General features: G+C 44.0%; 1 protein-coding gene across 10 annotated transcripts in view; it reads right to left on the bottom strand.

The window, feature by feature from the left end:
* MTMR3 (myotubularin related protein 3) overlaps positions 1 to 25,791 on the bottom strand; it is a 163,704-nt gene extending 137,913 nt beyond the window's left edge. For 5 of the 10 annotated variants that reach the window (XM_030217549.1, XM_030217553.1, XM_030217557.1 and 2 more), the window contains exon 1: positions 25,600 to 25,791. The gene's annotated coding sequence lies outside the window, so the exon portion shown is untranslated. Of the gene's footprint in view, positions 1 to 25,381; positions 25,469 to 25,599 lie in introns of those variants that run through there. The other 5 variants (XM_030217556.1, XM_030217558.1, XM_030217559.1 and 2 more) reach the window with 3 other exon arrangements.
* Between the last annotated feature and the right edge of the window lie 11 nt (positions 25,792 to 25,802).

The following is a 25,802-nucleotide window of genomic DNA, read 5'->3' as shown; positions in this document are numbered from 1 at the left end:
AGCTGACGTGTGACGCACTGACGCATCAGAGGAGGAAGGCCTGCTATAATTGCTAGAGTGAAGACTGTACAGTCCTTGGTGCTAGAGAGAACAGGACGGGAGTCCCGGGGCCAGCCAGTGCAGAAACCCGAAGGTGGTGGTAACAGATCCTGCGAGCTTCAGCAGCTTCTTTCCTTTGTTGTGCTGCATGCATGGTGCTCCAGTACCCCAGCTACTGTATCTTTGGTGAGGCTTGTCGGGTCTGCTTTGGTTGGGGAGGATGAGCCTCCCCAAGCCTCTTATACCGGGCACCTATGATCAGACCTGATACAAGTTTTGGGGGTGGGAGAAGGGGGAAGCTACCCTGCAATGCAGCTCATTATTATACCAAACAATTAATCCAACACAATAAGCTTTGCAAGCTGCATTATTTGAAGAAAAAAAGTTAACTGCACCTCTGGAGATGTACTTAACTTTGCCTGTAGAAGAATCTGCATATTAACATGCAAAGTGATGCTTCAAGGAATCGTGCTAAGAGTCAATAAAGTTACAACTAAAACCCCAAACATCCCCCCCCCCCCCCCCCCCCCCCACATACATACACACACACACACACAAGGAATCCAGTGGGATAAGAAAAGAGCTGGTCCTCTCCCCTCTGGCCAAACAAAAAAACAAAAAAGTTTGGCTCCTTTCCTAGTTTCTCTTGCCACAGTGGTGCCAACAATGCTGTCATTCACTGGAGGTAACATGGTTTGTCTAGCTAGGATCTAGATAACACTACTGCTTTAAAAATGCACAGGATCTTCATTAAATGAAAGTAAATTTTGGTTCTCTATACATAGAAGCACTCGCTTAAAGTTTATGCACATAAAGCAAGATGTCCTCGGGTATTTACAAAAAACAATCTTGCCTTTCAATACACTCTAAGAAAAGAGAAAGCAGAGGACGTTCATTATTGAGAATGAAGTCCATTATCCTTCATGAGAAATGGGAAGCCAGCCAAAATTCAAAGGTAAAATAGCCTGCCATCAACAAAGATTGGTTAATAGTTAGGACTGTCTATTGCTTTATCGCTCTTTAATTAATCTAGTTAAACAAGTGATACAGAAATATACAATTACAAATATTTAGCAAGAAAAAAATCCTATAGTGATGAATCACCTTGCTTCAGCAAGGAGGCTGCCATACTCATCGACATGAACCAAACAACTTGATAAAGAATTGTTTTATGTTTATCAAAATTCCTTAACAAGCTTCAGAGGTGCTCACATTTTCCTCCTCGTATATAAGGTCAGGTTCAATGAGACTTTTTTCCCCACAGCCTGAGGCTATGGAGGGGAAATAAAATTCAGTAAAATCAGACTCATAAGGAATTTCATCATAAGAACATAAGAATAGCCATACTGCATCAGACCAATGGTTCATCTAGCCCAGTATCCTGCTTTCAACAATGGCCAATCCAGGTCACAAGTACCTACCTGGCAGAAACACAATTAGCAGCACCATCCCATGTTACTAATCCCAGGACAAGCAGTGGCTTCCTCCATGTCCATCTCAACAACAGACTATGGATTTTCTTCCAGGAACTTGTCCTAACCTTTAAACCCTGACACGTTACACCATTTCCACATCCTCTGGCAACGAGTTCCAGAGCTCAACTATTCTTTGAATGAAAAACATATTTTCTCCTATTTGTTTTAAAAGTATTTCCATGCAACAGGATTACAGAAACACAGGGCAAGTTCAGCTTAATCATTTTAACCTCCAACATGGATGGGCATTATGCACATTCTATTTTTCCCTTAATGCTTTGGCTACGGGCACACTGCATGCACAGTCATTGTGAATATACTAAAAACCTGACTGGCCAGATGTCCCCCAGGACAGGTGTGGTAATCACATAATTTCCCAGAGGAAAAATGCACAATAAAATGCATTTCAAGCCTAATGTTTAACTGGTTCTGAAACCTCTATCTGTATAAAGGAGAACTCTTCCATAACCCTCCATCTAGGATACCACTTGACTGCAAGCTATAAGAGAACTTAAATGTGAAAAACTAAGAGGAATTGAAAAATCAGGACCAATTTGATCGATCTTTATAGAATAAACTCAAGTGGTGGCCTCTCTCTCCCATATGCAGCTTTCACAACTGCCAACATATAAAAGAGAAAATCTGGAGAACAAATCTTCAAATGTTAAAAATAATAATGCAAATACTTGATACAGTACAATTAGTACTACCTAATCATGCAGATCTTACATACCCACAGAGTGGTTTCTGCCTTTTAAATCTGGGAGCTGTTTATCATTATCCTTATGGAGTGGAGAAGTAGCCTAGTGGTTAGTGCAGCAGACTTTGATCCTGAGGAACTCGGTTCGATCCCCTCTACAGCGCCTTGTGACTCTGGGCAAGTCACATAACCTTCTATTGCCCCAAGTACAAATAAGTACTTGTATATACTATGTAAACCGCTTTGAATGTAGTTGCAAAAAAAAAAAAAAAACCCCAGAAAGGCAGTACATCAAGTCCCATTTCCCTTATCACAACTTATCTGTCAGTTTATCAATACAATCATTTTCTAGTTGACTAGTCATTAAGAATCTGGTAAAAGCCATGGATTGGACACTAAGGTAAGTTGCTTGGAAGGAACAATAAAAAAATAGCACATCTGTAGTAGATCAAATAATTTCAGTTATGTGTAAGAGGAAACAATGAAGGGCAAAAATATCTGCTTTTTTGCAACCGTGTAAATAGATAACCAAAAAGTCCACCTTATGTTGTCAAGGGCTTCATTGAAGGAAACAGAACACAAACAAAATAAAACCCTTATTCAGGTTAACTGTGCTGTTGGAGCACTAGCATAGCAAAGGTGGCCTAGTGGTTAGGGTGGTGGACTTTGGTCCTGGGGAACTGAGGAACTGAGTTCAATTCCCACTTCAGGCACAGGCAGCTCCTTGTGACTCTGGGCAAGTCACTTAACCCTCCATTGCCCCATGTAAGCCACATTGAGCCTGTCATGAGTGGGAAAGCGCAGGGTACAAATGTATAAAATAGATACTATTGGAGATTCTACATGGAATGTTGCTACTATAGGAGATTCTACATGGAATGTTGCTATTCCACTAGCAACATTCCATGTAGAAGGCTGCGCAGGCTTCTGTTTCTGTGAGTCTGACGTCCTGCATGTACGTGCAGGACGTCAGACTCACAGAAGCAGAAGCCTGCGCGGCCACATTGGTGATCTGCAAGGGCCGACTTCTACATGGAATGTTGCTAGTGGAATAGCAACATTCCATGTAGAAACTCAAATAGTTGCAACAGTGGAGGAGTGGCCTAGTGGTTAGGGTGGTGGACTTTGGTCCTGAGGAACTGAGTTTGATTCCCACTTCAGGCACAGGCAGCTCCTTGTGACTCTGGGCAAGTCACTTAACTCTCCATTGCCCCAGGTACAAATAAGTACCTGTATACAATATGTAAGCCGCATTGAGCCTGCCACGAGTGGGAAAGCGCGGGGTACAAATGTAACAAAAAAAAAAAGGAGGACCACAAGTAAAACGAGCATTTCACTAAAAGCTGCACATTCTATTTTTAGATAATTCAATATACTATACCAGGACATGTTTATCCATCCCTACCCTAGCTAAGGTACCGAATAGCATATTTTACTATTCAGCCAAACACGAATAATGAAAATTATTATTCAGCCAAATACCGAATACTGAACACTGAGCTTTAACATAACAAATAAAAGAAGCAATGTGAAATAAGAGATCAAAAGGTCCTTTTACTAAGGTGTGCTAGAACGTGGTCAGTGCTGCAATTAATGCGTGGTTTGCCACTCACTCTGGCCACTTTCCAACACAGCTGAAAAATGGCCGTTGTAGTGCCCTTTTACACATTAGGCCCACATTAGGCCTACTGTGCCATAGTAAAAGGGCCCCCAAGTGTTTATTTCAGTAGGATTTAGCACAGTAGAGCCCTGGATTATTAGTATTCAAATTTAAAATCACTATTTGGCTGAATGCAAAGAATGTATTCGGGGCTTAATCAAATCAAATACGAATATTCAATACAGCGTTAATTCTACCATGTCATACTTTGTATTGGAATATTTTTACTGCTGTAATTGTCTACTGTTATGACTTATTCTTGCTGTACACCGCCTTGAATGAATTCCTTCAAAAAAGGCAGTAAATAAAATCCTAATTAGTCTGAGAAGCCCCATCTCGACCTTTCACTTTCTTCTAGCTTCTGTCTCATCTTTAACCTTCCTTTTCTCTCCAAAGCTCTAGAAAAACATGGCAACTCATCAACCATACTGAATACAGAAATATTCTTCATCCTTACCAGTAAGGCTTTCAGTCATTATCAAAGTACTTAGACACTCCTTCTGCCACTTTATGAACTAATCCATGCTTCCCTTGATCAGCATTCCCTTGACCTCTCCTCTGCCTTTGATCTTATGGATCACACACTTCTGCATCGCCTCCTCTCTATTGGGATCTCTGGTACAGTTCTCACCTAGTTTGCTAGCTCTCTCGCTCTGATCGTTTCTACCAACTCTTGTTTCCGACACTTTCACCCAGTCTCTCCCGCTTCGATCTGATGTTCATCAAGGTTCTATTCTCACCCCAACCCTTTTCACCTCTGTTAATTATTCAAGATTACTCCTGCACCCCGTTCTGCTTTGCAGACATTCAGATATTTTGCAAAAATCACAGATGCTTCTCAGTCTTATGTCTGAAGACAAGTTTATCACAGATTTCCTCTTGGCTCACAAACAATCTTCTCTACCTGAACCCTGCCAAATGTGATCTATTTTCTTCATTTCTTTTTCCTTCACTCAACGGCATTCCTCTTCTTTTAAGGACTGTCAAGATTCTGGGCATTACCTTTGACTTGCATCTTACTTTCAAGCCTTGATTCTGTCCTTCGCTCTTCTTTTTCACTTTACTGAGTTCGTTCCATTTGCCCACTCCTTTCCGCCACCTTTCTTTATCCTCTCATTTGGCGCTTGTCATCTCTCATCTGGACTACTGTAATTCTCTGTATGCCGGTCTTCCTCTTTCAAACGCCTTCAATTAGTCCAGTCCATAGCAGTAAAAATTACTTCATAATGCTCATCACCAAGTAAATGACACTGGCTGCACATACCATGAAAGGACATGTTTACCCACTCCAACCCTAGCTAAAATAAAGTTCAAGCATCTTTTTGACCTCATTTTCATATTTATTTAAATTAATACCCTTATTTTCTTACTCCTGTTACTCTTATCTCTATATGTTCCATCTTTGCTTATACCCTAGGCTGTCTAGGAAAATGTTTATTACATATTGTGTTGACATTGTAATGTAGCATACTATGCCATATTTTGTATTGTTTGAATATTTTTTATTGCTGCAATTGTCTACTGATTATGCTTGACTTATTCTTGCTGTACACCGCCTGAGTGAATTCCTTCAAAAAGGTGGTAAATAAATCCTAATAAAATTAAATAAGCAACCCCTCTTCTCTGTTCTGAACACTGATTGCCAGCCTCTGCCCATATAACATTTAAGATCCTTCTTCTAGTTTACAAATCCAGGGTTCCCCTCAGCTCCCGACTAGATTAGTAACCACCTCATCACCGTCTCCAATCAGCTGACAAATCTCATGGTTCTGCCCTCCACATCCCAACCCCATCTCTCCACCACATTGTGCTATATTGGCCCTAAGCTCTGGAACATCTACCACTACCTGTAAGAAAATCAACCCTTTCTCTCTGCCTTTAAAAAGCTCTCAAAACAAAAATTTTCTATCCGTTTTCCTACCCCTCGTTATAGTCTCTCCTTTAAAAAACAAAAACAAAAACCTGTCTTCTGTGTAAATGTGATGTACACCACTTAGGTATCTGTAAAGTGATACACTGCTTTGGTATCTGTTTTTATTATTTGATTGTAAAACGCTTTCTTGCCTAGGTAAAGGGCTTTAGCAGTACATACAAGTGTATGTAAATGCAAAACGTCCCGGTGGAGGGGCGGGGAAACCCGTATTATCGAAACAAGATGGACATCCATCTTTCGTTTTGATAATACAGTCAGGGATGACATTTAGGTTGTCCCTAGACTTGTTTCTGATTTTTGGTGATAATAGAAATCAAGGACGCCCATCTCAGAAACGACCAAATGCAAGCCCTTTGGTCGTGTGAGGAGCCAGCATTCATAGTGCACTGGTCCCCCTGACATGCCAGGACACCAACCGGGCACCCTAGGGAGCACTGCAGTGGACTTCACAAATTGCTCCCAGGTACATAGCTCCCTTGTGTGTTGAAGCCCCCCAAACCCCCCCTACCCACAACTATATACCACTACCATAGCCCTTACGGGTGAAGGGGGGACACCTAGATGTGGGTACAGAGGGTTTCTGGTGGGTTTTGGAGGGCTCATATTTACCACCACAAGTGTAACAGGTGGGGGGGGGATGGGCCTGGGTCCGCCTGCCTGAAGTGCACTGCACCTACTACAACTGCTCCAGGGACCCGAGTATGACATTTGAGGCTGGCACAAAATATTTTTAAAGATTTTTTTTTGAGAGTGGGAGGGGGTTAGTGACCACTGGGGAAGTAAGGGGAGGTGATCCCCAATTCTCTCCGGTGGTCATCTGGTGAGTTTGGGCACCTTTTTATGCCTTGGTCGTAAGAAAAACAGGACCAGGTAAAAAAGTCGTCCAAGTGCTCGTCAGGGACACCCTCCCCCCCCCCCCCCCATCATGGGTCGAGGACGCTCATGTGTTAGGCACGCCCAAGTCCCGCCTTCGCAACACCTCCGACACGCCGCTGTGAACTTTGGTCAACCCCGCGATGGAAAGCAGTTGGGAATCATCGAAAGATGGGCATCCTTCTCTTTCAAAAATGAGCCTGAATATCAACCGGCTCGCCTTTATCCACATTTTTGTTCACCCTGTTCTAAATTTAGGGTGAAGCAAGATTTCCCTTCACTAAATCCATGCTGTATTTTGATGCACTTCCCTTCTAACCAGGGCTACCACATTATTACACACAATACTGAAATTCAAGGAAAAATAGATGAACATATCACACAGATATGTTTTTATATTAAGCCATATAAAAAGTTTTAACATTTAACTTATGTAAGCCATTCTCAGATGCAGATGAGGTTTCATTAAAACAGAACTGGAGTGGAGGTGAAGCTCAATGGTTAGAGAGGTGGACTGAGAACCAGGCAAGCTGGGGTTCAAACCCTACCGACAAAGGGCAGCTATTACAAGCCACCATCATGTTGTCCAAGAGAACACCAACCGCCTTGTCTACCAGCGTGTCCTGAAAGGTCACAATGCGTGAACTACTGCCCACAGCTCTAGGCAGTTGATTGGTCATGCTGCCGCCTGTGTTGTCCACTGTCCCTGAGCGCGGAGCACAATGAGCTCAGCTCCCCAACCCAACAGGCTGGCATCTGTGACTACCACCACCCACTGTAGACACCAAGGGCATCCCCTTCTGCAGGGAGGAATTGCGAAGCCACCAGCTCATGCTCCGTCGTGCCCAGGGCAGCCACAGGAGATGCTGTCAACAGTCTTGGGAAACTCATGTCCACCTGCTCAGCAAAAAGTGCTACAGGAGGTTACATGTGCGCTCTCATCCACAGTACCACCACCATAGAGCCCAACACCTGAACATAATTCCAGTCTCAAGGGTTCAACAACCCCAGCAGGCTGTGCACTTTGGACCAAATCTTGTCCCTCCTACCCTCCAGCAAGAATACCCGGCCCTGAGCTGTGTCGCATTAGAAACCCAGTATTCCAAAGTCTGAGACAGTATAAGGTGGCTCTTCTGAAGATTGACCAACCAGTCCAAGGATTCCAAAAGCGAGCCTGGTGGGTGGTCTTACTACTCTCCTCTTCTCCACTCGATTGGCCAGTCATCAAGATGATGCCCTCTTCTGCAGGACCACCACCATCACTACCTTGGAAAAGGTGTAGGGAGCAGTAGCGAGGCAAAAAGGCAAGGACTGAAATTGGAAATGACACCTCAGAATGGCAAAACAGAGATACTGCTGATGCGGAGGGCAAACAAGGATGTGAAAGTACACCTCCTTGAGGTCTAGGGCAGTCAAGAAACTCCCCAGGCTGCATCGCCATCACTACGGACCGCAGAGTCTCCATGCAGAAATGTCGGAGATCGAGATTGGGACAGAAGGAGCCCCCTTTGTGAGGCACCACAAAGTAAATCGAATATCGACCTGAACAGGTCTTGGAGGGACACAGGCACCACCACCAGGTCTACGAGAAAGCACAACGTGGCCTCGACTACCATTCTTTTGGAAGCCATGGCACATCTGGGCTCCAGGAACAACTGGACATTGTAACCTTCTCTGATAATTTCTAAGACCCACTGGTCTGAAGTGTTGGTGCACTTTTTGTAGAAGTGAGTCAACCAACCCCCCTATCCTGAGCATCAAAGAGCAGACCAATGCTCCCATCATTGGGCTAGGTGACTGCTCACTCCCTGAGGCGCCACAGCACCCAGGGGCCACTTATCCCCTTGAAAGGAAGAGTGCTGCTGAAAGAGCACTGGAATGTTAAATTAAAAAAAATAAAATAGGCCTTCAAAAAAAGTTACAAGGTCATTGCCAAGTTGTGCGAACACTGTCGCTAAACAGTCTCAAAATCTTTAAAACAAAAAACAAGTCTTAACACAAAGTGGAACAGTACCCACAACAAGAATATTCATAAAAACATCTATTCTTAAAAAATGGCAATCCTTCTGAGAAACATACGATGCAACTCTACAACCTAGCCTGCAATAGATGCTACCAACATATCACTTGCTAAAAAAAAAAAAAATGTATATTCCTGATGAAATGCTCCTACTTTCTTAAAAATGCCAATAGTAAAAATAAAAAAGGTGGAGTCTCCCACAGATGGGAACTAATTTTATTTTTAAAAAATGCACAGTATGTTATATAAATAATACAAGCTAACGTTCTATATCTGAAAAGACCCAACACACTGAACAGACCATGGTATAATCAAGAGAGATCAGTACAGCTTAGGTATCTCAAACAGTAAAATTATACTTTTTAAAGGAACAATAGTACAGCTAAAAATATAGAAAGGCACTCGCCCCATTAATGCTGCAATTGTAAACATACTAATCAAAAAATGGTAAGTTTCAGCAATGGCTCAGTAATCTAAACTGGTGGCAGTTAGTAATGGGTAAGTGAACACTGACCAGGCCGTTTTGTCAGAGACTTATGTAGGGGGCTTTATTGTTAGGGTTGGTTTTTTGTTGTTGTTGGGGCTGTTTTGATTCTGTACTCAAATCAATAAACCAGATGTCTTATAGGGAGGGATCTGGGCTGGGCGGAGGGACTAAAGGAAAGCAAATTAGCAGAAAGGACCTAATTTCTCCTTCCTTAGCATTCTTCCGGAAAGGCCCAGAATGACTGATGTGAAGTATCAGAGCAGTAATTCAAGGGAGGAACTGAAACAGAACCCCAGCAAGATCCCCCTGACCGAAAGCCACTTCCCAGCGCACTTGGACATCTATGCAAGCAGTTTTCCTAAAATGTATAGGGTGATAAATTACATTTTGCTGAATGATTTTAATTCATGCCGTGTTCTGACTTAACAAATATCTGGATCACATGCATATATATAAGCAGAAACTCTGTACAAGAACACTCTTGCCAAAATAAGTGATGCAGAAAATGTTCTTGTCTTTATAAGAGAGTTATTTCAGAATGAAGATGGACCAAGGACCCTGTTTACTAAGGTGCGCTAGCGTTTTTAGCCAAAAGGATTATAGGCAACTATACAGTTAGTGCACACTAAAAATGCTAAGGCGTTTCTAGCACGACTCAGTAAACAGGGCCCTAAGTTTTTGCTATGGACATAAAATAAAAACTTGTTAGGACTAATAGTAAAGCATTTTGTTTTAAGATATACATAACTCCTCCACACATATTCAGAACTGTCTTATAATATCTGCTTGTAATACTACCGTGTTTCCCCAAAAATAAGACACTGTCTTATATTAATTTTTGCCCCCAAAAATGCGCTAGGTCTTATTTTCAGGGGCTGTCTTATTTTTCGGGGAAACATCGGGGTTGGATCGAGGTTGGCCTGCCCGCCCTCCGTCGCTCCCGGAACTAACCTTTAACGCCTCCTTTCACCTTCGCAGCAAGCAGCAGCAGGGCAGGCCACTCCTTCCTTCCGTGTCCCGCCCTCGCCTGACGTAACATCCTCAAGGGCGGGGCACGGAAGGAAGGAGAGGTCTGCCCTGCTACTGCGAAGGTGAAAGGAGGCGTTTAAGGTTAGTTCCAGGAGCGACGGAGGGTGGGTGGAGGGGGGGCCCGGCGACCTTGGGTAGGGGGGTAGCCTGGGGGCGGCCTTGTCCGGCTCTCGGCAGCCCTGCTTTCAAACAAAAATTTGCTAGGTCTTACTTTCGGGGGAGGCCTTATATCTACCAATTCAGGAAAACCTCTACTAGGTCTTATTTTCGGGGGATGTCTTACTTTCGGGGAAACAGGGTACTATGTCTTATTATCATGTTACCAAAGATTCTTCTGTAACACTAAATGTCTACTTTCTAATATATTTCCACTATCCATGATGTATTGTAAGCCACATTGAGCCTGCAAAGAGGTGGGAAAATGTGGGATACAAATGCAATAAATAAATAAATAAATATTGGTACATTATCAGCAGAAATGACTCCCCAAGTTCAATTAGCATCCAACATTTCTTTAAACTCTCGTAGATAACTGGATAAAGCATTACCATGACTGTTAGTTCGCTTGAATACACAAATACATGAAAACAGACAGATCAAATGCAACAAAGCACAGCAACACGATATCTCTGTAGGGTAGCATGCTTTTGGGACTACAGGACTGCCTCAATGATCAGGATACTTTAAATTAATCCAGGAACATAAATCCTTTGAAGTTACATGATCGAGAGTAAGAGAAGCTGACAAAAAAAGCACTTACAGCTAGAATTACCGATGTACAGTGACGCTAGTAACACATTCTTTTGTTGTAGGTTCAATGGGACCCGCTAATACTGTTAATGCAGTAGCACATGATAATAGCTGTGGCTATTAATGTCAGAAAACTGAGGACCATAAAATTCTACCGCCACATTTTGATCCCTTTCCCCAAATCAACTATACCCCTACTCTTTTCCCCTTTAAACTATCATCGGAATGCTTTTCATGATTTTCCTCTCTTTTCAAATATTGCTATGCTTTGCTTCTTCTGCTCTGACCAGAAGGGGACCTTAGCTCATGAAAGTTAGGCAAAAATGTATTGTTAACGTATATAAGGTGATCCTTTTGTTAGTAACAGTCATTTTGGAAGTGCAAACACTGGTATTGACGTGTATAATGTATATGTAACCATCTTTGGAAAAAAAAAAAAAAAAAAATTCCAAAACCCATCCTTTTATGTTATAAAAATAATAAAAACAAAAAAAAGTTACAGAAGAAGTTCAAACATCTCATGGGCCCCTAAGTAGTATGAAAACATTACATGAAAAACTGGCTTCTCAACATTTGGGATATGGTACCTTAGTCACCTTTTCACATAGATGGTCATATGTCAATCTCAGAAAGCCAGAATACACACGTCCAAATCACAAATACATGCATATCGCAAGAGGGCACTGGCTGGGCATCTTTAGCGCAAGACTAGGGTAGGTCAAAAAGGGGAATACACCATATGAACATCAGCATTTATACCTGCTCCTGGGGGCACCTAGGTTTTAGAAAGTTGCTAAATTTTGTGCAGTGCTCCACTAAGGAATTAGGGGTCGTCTCCCCCTTAATCTTCCAGTATTTTGTCCTTCTCACTTCCCCAATGCAGTACTACTATTACATCGGGTTCTGTGGCAGATCATGCTGGGCCTGTGAAGAGGGAGTAATTTTTAAGCAGGAGCTTTTGCTCATCTCCCCCAACCTAATTCATACCCTACTCTGTTCTCTCCCTGTTTGTCACTTACTGCTTGTGAACAAGCTCAGATCTCATGGCTGACACTTCTTATCTGGTATTCTTGTAAGCTGATCAGCAGGAAGTATTGGTTGTGAGACTGAAATTGCTTTGAGGTGGAGGCAGAAAAGATACTGAGTGATAAGGAGCCTATCCCACCATAACTGTATCAATATTACTAATGCTGGCATCTGCCAAGTCCCCATATTAGGTGGAGTTTCCTGTTCTTGTATGAAAACTGTCCTCCTGAAGTCAGAGACTGCTGCCGAATGATCCGTCCTAGGACCTCTCCTTTTCTCCATCTATACTTCCTCCCTTGGTGCTCTGATCTCATCCCACGATTTTCAGTATCACCTTTACGCTGACGACTCCCAGATATACCTCTCCACACCAGAAATCTAGGCAGAAATCCAGTCCAAGATATCTGCCTGCCTCTGACATTGCTACCTGGATGTCTCACCGCCACCTGAAGCTCAATATGTCCAAAACTGAGCTCCTTCTTCCCACCTAAACCAACCTCTCCCCTTCCCCCATTCTCTATTTCTGTCAACACACTCATTCTTCCCGTCTCATCTGCTCATAACCTTGGGGTCATCTTAGACTCCTCCCTCTCCTTCTCTGCACATATTCAACAGATTGCTAAAACCTGTCGTTTCTTCCTCTATAATATCGTCAAAATTCGCCCTTTCCTTTCTGAACACGCTATCAGAACCCTCATCCACACTCTCATCACCTCTCGCTTAGATTACTGCAACTTGCTTCTCACAGGTCTTCCACTCACCCACCTCTCTCCTCTTCAATCTGTTCAAAATTCTGCTGCATGACTAATATTTCACCAAAGTCGTTATGCCCATATCAGCCCTCTCCTGAAGTCACTTCACGGCTCCCTATTCGTTTCCGTATAAAATTCAAGCTCCTCTTATTCACCTATAAGTGCATTCACTCTGCAGACCCTCACTACCTCTCCACCCTCATCTCTCCCTATACTTCTTCCCAGGAACTCTGTTCACTAGGCAAATCTCTCCTAATTGCTGACTGAAAGCCCACCTCTTTAACATTGCTTTTGACTCGTAACCACTTGCCTCCACCTACCCTCCTTCCTGTACACATTAATTGATTTGATTACTTTATTTCTGTCTATTAGATTGTAAGCTCTTTGAGCAGGGACTGTCTTTCTTCTATGTTTGTGCAGCGCTGCGTACGCCTTGTAGCGCTATAGAAATGCTAAATAGTAGTAATAGTAGTAGTAGTTCTCTTCCATCGCTAACTCCAGACTCCGTTCCTTTTATCTCACCGCACCTTATGCCTGGAATAGGCTTCCTGAGCCGTTACATCTAGCTCCATCCCTGGCCGCCTTCAAATCCGGGCTAAAGGCCTACCTGTTTGCTGCTGCTTTTGACTCCTAACTTGTCACTTGCTCGTAACCTTGTCTTCCTCTCTTCAATAGTCCCTTTCCCTATGTGTCCTTCTGTCTGTCCTACCTTTATCCCTTATTGGTCCTGTTTGTCCTGATTTAGATTGTAAGCTCTTTTGAGCAGGAACTGTCTTTTCTTCATGTTCAATTGTGAAGCGCTGCAGAAATGATTTATAGTAGTAGTATAGTAGATTTGGAAAACACAGATGTTTATGTTTCTGAATGGCTATCATACACGTATGTGTTTCAAAATACCAACATACACTTATGTTGCACCTGTTGATGTTTCAGATGTTGATGCTTGTAAAATGGCTGCTCCCATTGTACACAACCAATGTATACATCATCATAATCATTTATTAAATATTCAACTGACCCGTAAGGCAGAAAAGGACAGCACGCATAGACAACTATAAACATGACATACATGTCCCTATTCCTATAGGATATATAAACACAAAGTCAGAAGCCAATAAGTCTGTGATAATTAGTGACTGGATCGAAGCTGAACAACTAGGTCTACTGTTTAGAAGAAACATAGCTGTGTCTTAAAGACGGCCCAGTATTGCACGACTTATGCCCACTAGGCAATAAAATACAAAACAAAGAACTCCAAAAAGAAAGGAGGCAGGATCGCCTTAATATACAAATCCCTCTTCACAGTAGAGCTTGTCCCCAACAATTGAAATTTTGGAGTGCAAAATCACAGATACAACAGTAACCAGCAATTTAGGTTGTGTACTTTTCTACCGCCCCCCAGGAAGTTGGTCCAACACTCAAAACAACTTCATGGATTTCATATGAAACATTTGTACAAACGTCCCCCAAATCCTCCTACTAGGAGATATCAACCTACACCTAGAAATGACACTAAAACACCAGAACTTTAATAGATTTCCTGAACCAATGGGACTTCAAGAAAGCACAAGCCACATCTCACGCAAAGGGCCACTTATTAGACATACTAGCTCACAAATTCTCAGCCAATAACACCCATAAAATAGAAAAATCACAACTGAGAAGAGGTATTATGGTCAAACCACAGAAAACTCACAACTACATTACAATGGAAAGAGAATGGTAAAAATAGAAAGCCACAATCACCACATACTTATACCACGAGAGGAAAGGCAGACACCCACAACTTCTGGACAACAGCGCTGAACGAGAAAAACAAACAACCCAATAACATCAACTTCAAGAGAAACTGGGATGAACTCAGTGAAAACACAATCAAAACAGCACCATTCAAAACAAAAACAAGTAGTAACAACTAACCACGTCCATGGTTCAACAACAAGCTACTGGAAAGAAAATTTTGCAGAAAGCTAGAATGAAAATGGTCCAAAACTACATGGAGGAAAACCCTAAGAATGTATAAACTCAATATAAAGAAAGCTAAAGCACAACACTACAGCACATATGTGAAACCAGAACAGAACACAAAAACTTCATACGAACTCATGCACAATCAAACACCAGTCTTACAAGCATCAAACACCACGAACTGCAGGTGACCTCACAATACTCAAGCAAAAGATATTACTAAGATTTAAATCTTTATTTTATTAGGATCTATTCACTGCCTTTTTGAAGTAATTCACTCAAGGCAGTGTACAGTAAGAATAAGTCAATCATTAGCAACAGACAAATACAGCAGTAAAAATATTCAAAAAAAATCTTGCTGCAAAAAGAGATGTCCCTTACAGACTTCTTACACGAATGCGAAACCAACAATGATCATATCAAGACAGATAGAATCTGGTCCTCTTTCAAGACACCCACAACCAGTACAGTTAAAGCATTACTGACAAAACACACATATACAAACTGCCTACTAGATAGATGCCCCAATTACATGATGAAAAATCCACCAGACTGGTTCACTGAGTGCTTTACTGCACACATAACATACATGCTATCGAATGGCCATTTCCCCTCTGAAAGGGCAATATTATACTCACTCCAATCCCCCAAAACACCACTAGCAATATCAATGAGCTCACAAATTATAGACCAGTGGCCTCAACACCACTAATGATTAAAACAATGGAGGGTCTACAAGCACAACAACTAATGGACTACTTAACACATCTCAATACTTCATAACTCACAATCAGGATTCAGACCATTATACAGCACTGAGACAGTCAATCAACCTGATAACAAAATACAGAAGGCTAATATGCCAAGGACAGAACAACCTATTACTCCAATTTCATATATCAAGTACATTAGACCTAGTCGACCACACAACACAAATGACCCTACTCAACAATGGGAAAATTAGGTTCTTACCGTGATAATTTTCTTTCCTTTAGTCATAGCAGATGCAGCCATTACAGATGGGTTGTGTCCATCAACCAGCAGAGGGAGATAGATAGCACACTTTTTCAGTGCCTCATACCAGCTTGCTCCACTGCCTCTCTTCAGTATTTGAAGCTTCCAAAGCAGTATGGCAAACCACAATGGGAATAACATGAGCTTTCCTCACAGCGAATGATGGCCCTACAACAAAGGGCATTAACTCAGAATGGAGGGAATGAAACATCCTCCCAGAGGGCATAAACTCACCCTGCACTGAGACATAACTGGAGGGAATAAACTCATCCTCCCGGAGGGAATAAACAACCTCCAAAACATGAAACTGGAGGGAATTAAGTCATCCTCCTTTAATTGAACAAGAATCCTGAAGACTGTTTTCCGACTTTCTCCCAAGGACGGAATCTCCAGGAAACATGAACAGAACCTGAAATAGATTTACAGCAGATAGCAATCAGACAGGGAGGGATCATGGCTGCATCTGCTATGACTAAAGGAAAGAAAATTATCACGGTAAGAACCTAATTTTCCCTTCATTGTCATCAAGCAGATGCAGCCATTACAGATGGGATGTATCAAAGCAATCCCTAGATAGGGTGGGAACAAGCCACACCGCGCGCTAGCACTTGCGCTCCAAAATGTGCGCCCCTCCTGGTAGCCACATCCAGCCTGTAATTTCGGGCAAAAGAGCTTAGAAGCCCATGTTGCTGCACTACAAATCTTTTGAAGAGAGAGTGCTCCAGTTTCAGCCCAAGAAGAGGAAATTCCTCTATTGGAATGCGCCTTAAAGGCATCAGGCGGAGGCCGGCCAGCAAGCAAATAAGCTGAAAAGATAGATTCTTTAAGCCAGCGGGCAATAGTGGCTTTAGACGCTAGAGACCCTCTGCGAGGAGCTGATAGCAAAACAAACAGATGAGTTAGTAACTCGCAGATACTGCAGCAGAGTCCTGCGCACGTCCAACAGGTGCAATTGCCCAAAAGATTCTGGAAACTCCTCCTCGACAAAGGAGGGCAAGAAAATAGGTTGGTTTAGGTGAAGCACTGAAACCACCTTAGGCAAGAAGGAAGGCATGGTCCGAACCGTGACCCCGGACTCTGAAAACTGCAGAAAAGGGTCTCTACAGGACCGCGCCTGGAGCTCTGACACCTGTCTCGCCGAAGTAATGGCCACTAAAAAGATGGCCTTCAGTGTCAAATCTGTCTCTGAAGCACGCCGAAGCGCTTCAAAGGGAGCACCCTGAAGGGCTTTCAGCACTAGCCCCAGGTTCCAAGCTGGACAAGGTGCACGCATGGGAGGACGGAGCCGAAGCACCACTCTAAGAAACCGTGCCACATCTGGATGAGCAGCTAAAGACACGCCTTCAACCTTGCCACGCAGGGAGGCCAACGCTGCCACTTGCACCCGCAGGGAATTATAGGCCAAGCCTTTTTGTACACCATCCTGCAAAAAGTCCAGAATTGGCGAGACAGGAGCCCGCAGGGGTGTGATCTCTTTGGAAGCACACCAGACTGGCGCCAAATCCTGGCATAAGCCACGGAAGTGGAACGCTTGCAGGCTTGCAGGAGAGTGGTAATTACTTTATTGGAATAGCCTTTGTCTCTCAATTGCGCCCTCTCAATCGCCAGGCCATAAGACCAAATCGGCTGGCGTCCTCCATGGTCACCGGACCCTGTGACAACAGGTTGGGAACCAGAGGTAACTGAAGGGGATCCTCTACGAGCATCTGTCGGAGGTCCGCATACCAAGGCCTCCTGGGCCAATCCAGGGCGACGACAACCACTTCTCCTGGATGCAGACGAATCCACAGGAGCACTCGCCCTAACAAGGGCCACGGAGGGAGCACATACAGTAGGCCCGGAGGCCAGGGTTGAGCCAAGGCATCCAACCCCGCCGAGCGAGGATCTCAGTCTGCTGAAAAAGCACGGGACTTTGGCATTGATGCTTGTCGCCATTAGATCCATCACGGGCTTGCCCCACTTGGCACATATCTGCAGGAATACTTCATCTGCAAGTTCCCACTCCGCTGGATCGATCTGATGCCTGCTTAATCGGCTTGCATGTTGCTCTGACCTGCAATGTGAGCTGCCGACAGAAACTGTAGATGCAGCTCGGCCCAGTGGCAAATTTGTTCGGCCTGCGCGGCTAGAGCTCTGCACTGAGTGCCGCCTTGTCGATTTATGTAGGCCACTGCTGTCGTGTTGTCCGACATCACTCTGACAGCCAATCCTTCCAGGGTCACTTGAAAAGCCAGAAACGCCTGAAACACCGCTTTCAACTCTAGGCGGTTGATGGACCACTCCGACCCCTCGGGTGTCCATAGACCCTGGGCATGCTTCCCCTTGCAATGTGCGCCCCAGCCTTTCAGGCTGGCATCTGTCACTACTAGGCACCAATCGGGGAGCGCCAGTGGCATTTCTTGCCGCAGCATGCTGTCTGAGAGCCACCACTCCATACTGAGTCGGGCCGCAGGGAGCCAAGAGAGTCTGCATTGATAATCCTGAGATACTGGAGACCATCTTTGGAGTAGAGCATACTGTAGAGGTCTCAGGTGCGCTCTCGCCCAGGGCACCAGTTCCATGGTGGCCGTCATCGATCTAAGCAGCTGGACAATGTCCAAAGCTCGCGGGCGGGGCATCCTCAGGAGCAGACAGACCTGATTCTGAAGCTTGCACCGCCTTTGCTCGGGTAGGTACACATACCCCGAGGCTGTGTCGAACCTGGCCACCAAATATTCTAGAGACTGCGAGGGGGTCAGGTGACTTTTGGCCAAATTGACGACCCAGCCCAGAGATTGAAGTACTGAGACCACTCTGGCTGTTACATGCTGACTCTCTGCAGCAGAGTTTGCTCAAATGAGCCAGTCGTCCAGGTACGGGTGAACCCGAATACCCTCTCGCCTTAGAAAGACAGCTACTACCACCATAACCTTCGAAAAGGTGCGGGGAGCTGTGGCGAGGCCAAAAGGCAAGGCCCGGAACTGGAAATGCTTTCCCATCACTGCAAACCTCAGAAACTTCTGGTGCGGGGGCCAAATTGGTATGTGCAAGTAAGCTTCTTTCAGGTCCAGAGACGTGAGAAACTCTCCTGGCTGTACCGCCGCAATGATGGAGCGCAGGGTTTCCATGTGAAAATGCTGCACTCTCAGGGACTTGTTTAATTCTTGTAAGTCCAGAATAGGGCGAAAAGACACTCCTTTTCGCGGCACCACAAAGTAGATGGAGTAGCGGCCGCAGCCGTGTTCGGCGGGAGGTACCGGGGACGCTGCCCCTATCTGAATCAGACCTTGTAAAGTCTCCTCTACCGCCGCCCGTTTGGCGGCAGAACCGCATCGGGACTCCACAAACACGTCTCTTACAGGAGCGTCGAATTCCATCCTATAACCGTCTCTGATCAGGTCCAAGACCCACTGATCTGAGGAAATGTTGGCCCACTCCTCGGCAAAGAGGGAAAGACGTCCTCCGATGACAGGACTCGAGGAGAGGGCCGGCGCACCATCATTGAGAGGGTCGCCCCTGAACTTCAGGCCTTGAGCCAGTGGCTGTGGGGGGGGGGGGGGGGGAAATGGAGGTGCAGCACTCTCTGAAGGGGAAAGAGCCCTTCTGCGCTTCATATTCTGCCAATTATCAGGGAATAACGCCTCAGAGGGCATACCCAGGCTAGAATCCACCGTTCAGTGCCCAAACGCTATGTGCGGGATCCACGCTAACTCCCAGATTCTATATATGGTGCCTGAAAATCCATGAGGAAACCGAAGAGTATTCTATAACAAAGCACATAACTTAATTGGTTAGTTAGCTATTCAGCACTGTTAACTGGGATGTTAGCAAGCAATAATCAGAACTAATTGGCATTGAGATTTACGAACACAACTCACTAAGTGTATAACATGGTGCGCATAAATTCTAAGTCGCATAGTAGAAAATGGGAATGGCCAGGGAAGGGAATGGGCGTTTCTAAAATCTATGCACATTATAGAATACACTCAATCTGCACCTAATCTTGGCATCAGGATTTACACCAAGTAAAACACGGCCTAATTGGACGCGACCACATTTTGTTGCGTGGTCAGCTGCTCAGTATATTCAACTCTATTCTATAAAATTTAGGTGTAATGTTTTTCACACAGATTCTTGAGGCGCTATATACAGAATCTAGCCCCCTAAATGGCATTCTATATATAGTGTGCACCCTTTATAGAACAGCACTTGGCACTGAATTTTAACACCATTTATTGAATTATCTTCTTAGTAAATAGGCCCAGTTGATAATGGTGCTTCTGTTAAATGTGTTTTAAACACAGGTTAGTAAATAAGGCTATGGGTTTGAGCCAACGGAGGGTAAAGTAATTTGCCTAAGCATCAAAAGGATTTGAACACTGGTTTCTTATTTTAATTATATAAGAGGCTGACAAATCTACACAAATGAAAATCCAATAGGCAGTGGTCTTTCAACAGAGAGCATTTGATAGCGAGAGTACAATAAGAAAAAACCCACGTCTAAATCCTCATCAGCTTAATTAACTCCTTCTCCAAGGAAAAAAATCCAATATATAATGATCTTTCAACAGGATCCCCAACTGAGAGCATTTGATAGTGAGAGTACAATAAGAAAAAAAAAACCATGCCTAGATCCTCATCGGCTTAATCTCCTTCTCCACTGGAATGAACAAGAAAGTTTTATAGATTTAAGAGGACGAGTAGATAGATGACCACAGAGAAACCCCAGGACCTTGATAGTTATGGAAAGGATAACCACTGTTTGGCATATCCCCACTGCTCAATATTAAAAATGCAACTGCTTTTGTACTAAGTTGCACTTTCTAACAGGAATAAATTATTAGTTGCAGCACTGGATTAAAGCATTCTCCCTTTTCAGGAAACTTTATATGAAAACATGCTTGAGCTACAATTCCATCATGTTACCCAACAGTATATGACCCATTTTCTGTCTGTCTTAGGTCATGGTTTTTCTTCATTTTCAGGAGGAACCAACTGGGATTTAATTCATGCATAGAATTTTTAAAAAATCCACTCACCCTCTTACCCGAGGCAAATTAGTTTTTTTTTTTTTTTTTTTTTTTGGGGGGGGGGGGGGAAGCTAGAAACCAGTGAAAATGGGGCAGTTCATCTAGGTTGTCACATACCCTTGGGCCAGCCCTGAACCTTCAACCACGTACACCCCCCCACATCAAGGTGCTAACCCTTCTAGGGTGATATTGGCAAGCAATCAGCATGTGTAAACGAAGACAACCCACCGCTTCAGGTGTGGGGCCTGGAGAATCTGAAAATGCTTAAGACTTGCCAGATCCCACCCTCTTTGAAATAAAATTTAGAGGGGTGGGACCTGGCAAGCCAAAGGCATGTATGGATGCTCAATGTCCTGTGGCAGCAGTGAGCCTTTTGTAGACTTGCTGACTGCCACCTCCCTTCCCCAGCGGGATGCCTAGAGGCATATTTTCAAAGCACTTAGCCTCCCAAAGTTCCATAGAAACCTATGGAACTTAGCCTCCCAAAGTGCTTTGAAAATATGCCTCCTAGTCTACCTAGTGGTTGAGTCAGCCCTGGGACAGTTAGAAGTATGTGTTGGAAGAGAAAAGATCTCACCTAAGTGAGATGAGGAGCAGAAGAAATGAGAACGAGGGAAGTGTGCAGATACCTATGAAAAAATATGCACTTTGAGCAAGGTTAGAAAATTTTCTTCACAATTTCCTACTGGATTGGATTTAGTCACTTGATATAATCACTCAATACCCAAGTTTTAGAGCCCTTTACAAAGAAAAACATAATAACTAAAACAATAAACAGTTATCAATAGATAATGGTATAGTTCTGATAAATCTGGTATTTTAACACAATAATAAGTCAGCCAGAATACATAGACTATAATAAGAATTTTTTTTTAAGTCAAAAGGGAGAAATGAGAGAGACTGAAGGGTTCACCTCCTTCCACCTGCTGGAGACTGAGAATACTCTTACTGGTTCTCACGAGAGTCAGCATTCTCAGTCTACACCTGCTGGAAGGCGCCCACAACCCATCAGTCACATTCTGGGCCGGTCCGGAGGGACGCTAAGGAATAGATAATAATGTGTATATGTCGTTGTAACATTTTGTAAGCCACGTTGAGCCTGCAAATAGGTGGAAAATGTGGGATACAAGTACAGCAAATAAATAAATCTGATATTAATACAATAATAAGTCAGTAATAACCTAAAATAACTACTAATTGGGTTTCTGCAAGGCACTTGTGACCTGGACTGGCCACTGTTGGAAACAGGACACGGAGCTAGACTGACCATTGGTCTGACCCAGTATGGCTATTCTTACGCTCTTAACTCCTGAAGATCAGAGATGGGGGGATGCCTATGCATACCATCAAATCCAACATTATGTTCAGTCCCTGGATAGTGTATTCCTATTGTTCACCCATCCTTACAAAACAAACATTTCTGGGTGAAATGGGAGGGAGGCAGCAGGAATACACAGAAAGACATGAAGAAATATTTCAAATCCTGCTCAGCAGAACCATTTTTCCCATAGTGCAGACCAAATCAGTGAGCACTGAAATCCCTTATGCAACGGCATGAGCACAGACTGCACTAGGCTTTAAAAACAAAAACAAACAAAAAAAGTTTTGACAGGCAAGGATGTGGAAAAATGAACAAATAATTTGCTCCTAAGACTACCAATAACTTAGATTCATTAACAAGCAATTCATAGCAGTAACTTCTTGGTAAGCCAACAAACAACTTCATTAAGTTTGTTCTGTACATTCACTTCAGTACTGAAAAAGCATTATGCTTCAATTCTGTACATAAACAGTTTTACTATTAAATGAGCTGCAAAGCAGAAGCGTATTCCCTCCAGAGAGGCACCAACTACTATTCCCAGAGAAGTCTGCCAAGGCACTGCTAACCAACGTGTACTATAATTGCACACAAGCCAAGAGGCAGCATAATAGACTGTTAGGACTACCTGTAAATGGAATGCAGTTTTCTAAAGATTCTGATGGCTCCATGACTCACACCCATCACTCTACACCTTCCAAACAGCTTAATGAAATTAGAATCTTGTATATAAAAATAGAAATTATAGACCTGGTTGCAAATTCTTAAAAATGTGTACTTTGATGCTGGATATAAAAAAAAAAAAAAAAAAAAAAAAAAGAAAGATGGTTCTGTACCCTATCAAATACTTACAAAGTGTTTCACCTTTAATTTATTCTTAATCCGGCAAAGAGAAGAAACACAGTACTAAATAATGTCCTACCACCCAATAACACTCAGTAACTTACCTAAAAGAGTTGATGTGCATTTCTGCAGAGGACAAGCCAAGATCAACCACGATGTGGAAAGTTCAAGAGAGCCTAAATAGGCAAGGAACCCACAACAGAACAAGTGTGTTTCTTCAAAATACTTGTGGAAGGACATACATTAAAGCAGCATATGCAAGTTTACACCGTCACTCTATTCTAAATGAGGCACTAACATTCAGAATTGTTTGCCATTTTCGATGGCATTGTGTTTTTATTTATACCATTCAGAACCTTTGATGATGCAGAGCATAAATATTTTAAATAAAAATGTTTTTAGCTCAAATTAGTTTTATTGGATTTTTTTTTTGTTACATTTGTACCCCCGCGCTCAATGCGGCTTACATGGGGCAATGGAGGGTTAAGTGACTCGCCCAGAGTCACAAGGAGCTGCCTGTGCCTGAAGTGGGAATCGAACTCAGTTCCTCAGGACCAAAGTCCACCACCCTAACCACTAGGCCACTCCACTAGCAACATTCCATGGAGAAGTCGGCCCTTGCAGATCACCAATGTGGCCGCGCAGGCTTCTGCTTCTGTGAGTCTGACGTCCTGCACGTATGTGCAGGACGTCAGACTCACAGAAACAGAAGCCTGCGCTGCCTTCTACATGGAATGTTGCTAGTGGAATAGCAACATTCCATGTAGAATCTCCAATAGTATCTATTTTATTTTTGTTACATTTGTACCCTGCACTTTCCCACTCATGGCAGGCTCAATGCGGCTTACATGGGGCAATGAAGGGTTAAGTGACTTGCCCAGAGTCACAAGGAGCTGCCTGTGCCTGAAGTGGGAATCGAACTCAGTTCCTCAGGACCAAAGTCCACCACCCTAACCACTAGGCCACTCCACTAGCAACATTCCATGGAGAAGTCGGCCCTTGCAGATCACCAATGTGGCCGCGCAGGCTTCTGCTTCTGTGAGTCTGACGTCCTGCACGTATGTGCAGGACGTCAGACTCACAGAAACAGAAGCCTGCGCTGCCTTCTACATGGAATGTTGCTAGTGGAATAGCAACATTCCATGTAGAATCTCCAATAGTATCTATTTTATTTTTGTTACATTTGTACCCTGCACTTTCCCACTCATGGCAGGCTCAATGCGGCTTACATGGGGCAATGAAGGGTTAAGTGACTTGCCCAGAGTCACAAGGAGCTGCCTGTGCCTGAAGTGGGAATTGAACTCAGTTCCTCAGGACCAAAGTCCACCACCCTAACCACTAGGCCACTCCACTAGCAACATTCCATGGAGAATTCGGCCCTTGCAGATCACCAATGTGGCCGCGCAGGCTTCTGCTTCTGTGAGTCTGATGTCCTGCACGTATGTGCAGGACGTCAGACTCACAGAAACAGAAGCCTGCGCAGCCTTCTACATGGAATGTTGCTAGTGGAATAGCAACATTCCATGTAGAATCTCCAATAGTATCTATTTTATTTTTGTTACATTTGTACCCTGCACTTTCCCACTCATGGCAGGCTCAATGCGGCTTACATGGGGCAATGAAGGGTTAAGTGACTTGCCCAGAGTCACAAGGAGCTGCCTGTGCCTGAAGTGGGAATCGAACTCAGTTCCTCAGGACCAAAGTCCACCACCCTAACCACTAGGCCACTCCACTAGCAACATTCCATGGAGAAGTCGGCCCTTGCAGATCACCAATGTGGCCGCGCATGCTTCTGCTTCTGTGAGTCTGACGTCAGACTCACAGAAACAGAAGCCTGCGCTGCCTTCTACATGGAATGTTGCTAGTGGAATAGCAACATTCCATGTAGAATCTCCAATAGTAGCAACATTCCATGTAGAATCTCCAATAGTACCTATTTTATTTTTGTTACATTTGTTCCCTGCGCTTTCCCACTCATGGCAGGCTCAATGCGGCTTACATGGGGCAATGAAGGGTTAAGTGACTCGCCCAGAGTCACAAGGAGCTGCCCGTGCCTGATGTGGGAATCGAACTCAGTTCCTCAGGACCAAAATCCAGCACCCTAACCACTAGGCCACTCCTCTGTGCCAACGAAAATAAAAGACAAACCTTAAAACACAGAAAATGAATCAAGTCTTCGAAACAAATCATTATTCGAGGGAAATTTGCAAACTTTTGAAACTCAACAATAAAAGCATATAGGAAGTCGTTTCTGAAAAATATTTAAGACAGGTGACCTCTCTCCCTGGCCAGTCTGAAAAAGTTTTGCTTTGATACCGGGGCACCAATGAATGCAAGCCTTACAAAGGGAACATAAGCCCACCCATATCGCTAGGTAACATCAAAGCTCTAGCCGCTTCCCTCCAAGGGCTCTCCAAGGTACTGCCGTCCCCGCCCCCTCCTCTACTCTCTCTTCAAAGTGGTTCCCTCTGGGTCGCTGCCCTACCTCATTCCTTACCCCTCTCCGACATACTCTTCTTAAACGGAACCGGTACCAGCTCTGCGTCTCTCCTCCCTCCCTCTCTGCGGAGTTAACCCAACAAGGAACATGTCACCGAGAGACAGCCGGGAACACAGTAGTAAAAAAAAAAAAGGGGGAAGGGCCGGAACCCGGCCTGAACGCCCCTTCCCCCCTCCCCCATCTCCTCCAAGAGAACGTCTTACCGAACAAGGGCGAGAGAATCCGAGGCGCAGGTGCCGTCCAGCTTCCCCGCCTCCTCGGCACGGCTCCCAGCTGGTTGTTGTTGTTACTACTCGGCCGCCACTCGCCCTTCCTCTCTCTCTCACAACCACAACAACATGGCGGCAGCGACGAATGCACGAGCGCCGAAGGAAAAGGGGGGGGGGCAGCGGCGCAGCAGCTTACC

The sequence above is a fragment of the Microcaecilia unicolor genome, chromosome 11, assembly GCF_901765095.1.
Source record: "Microcaecilia unicolor chromosome 11, aMicUni1.1, whole genome shotgun sequence".
Lineage (NCBI taxonomy): Eukaryota > Metazoa > Chordata > Amphibia > Gymnophiona > Siphonopidae > Microcaecilia > Microcaecilia unicolor.
This window is presented reverse-complemented; position numbering and strand designations above follow the sequence as displayed.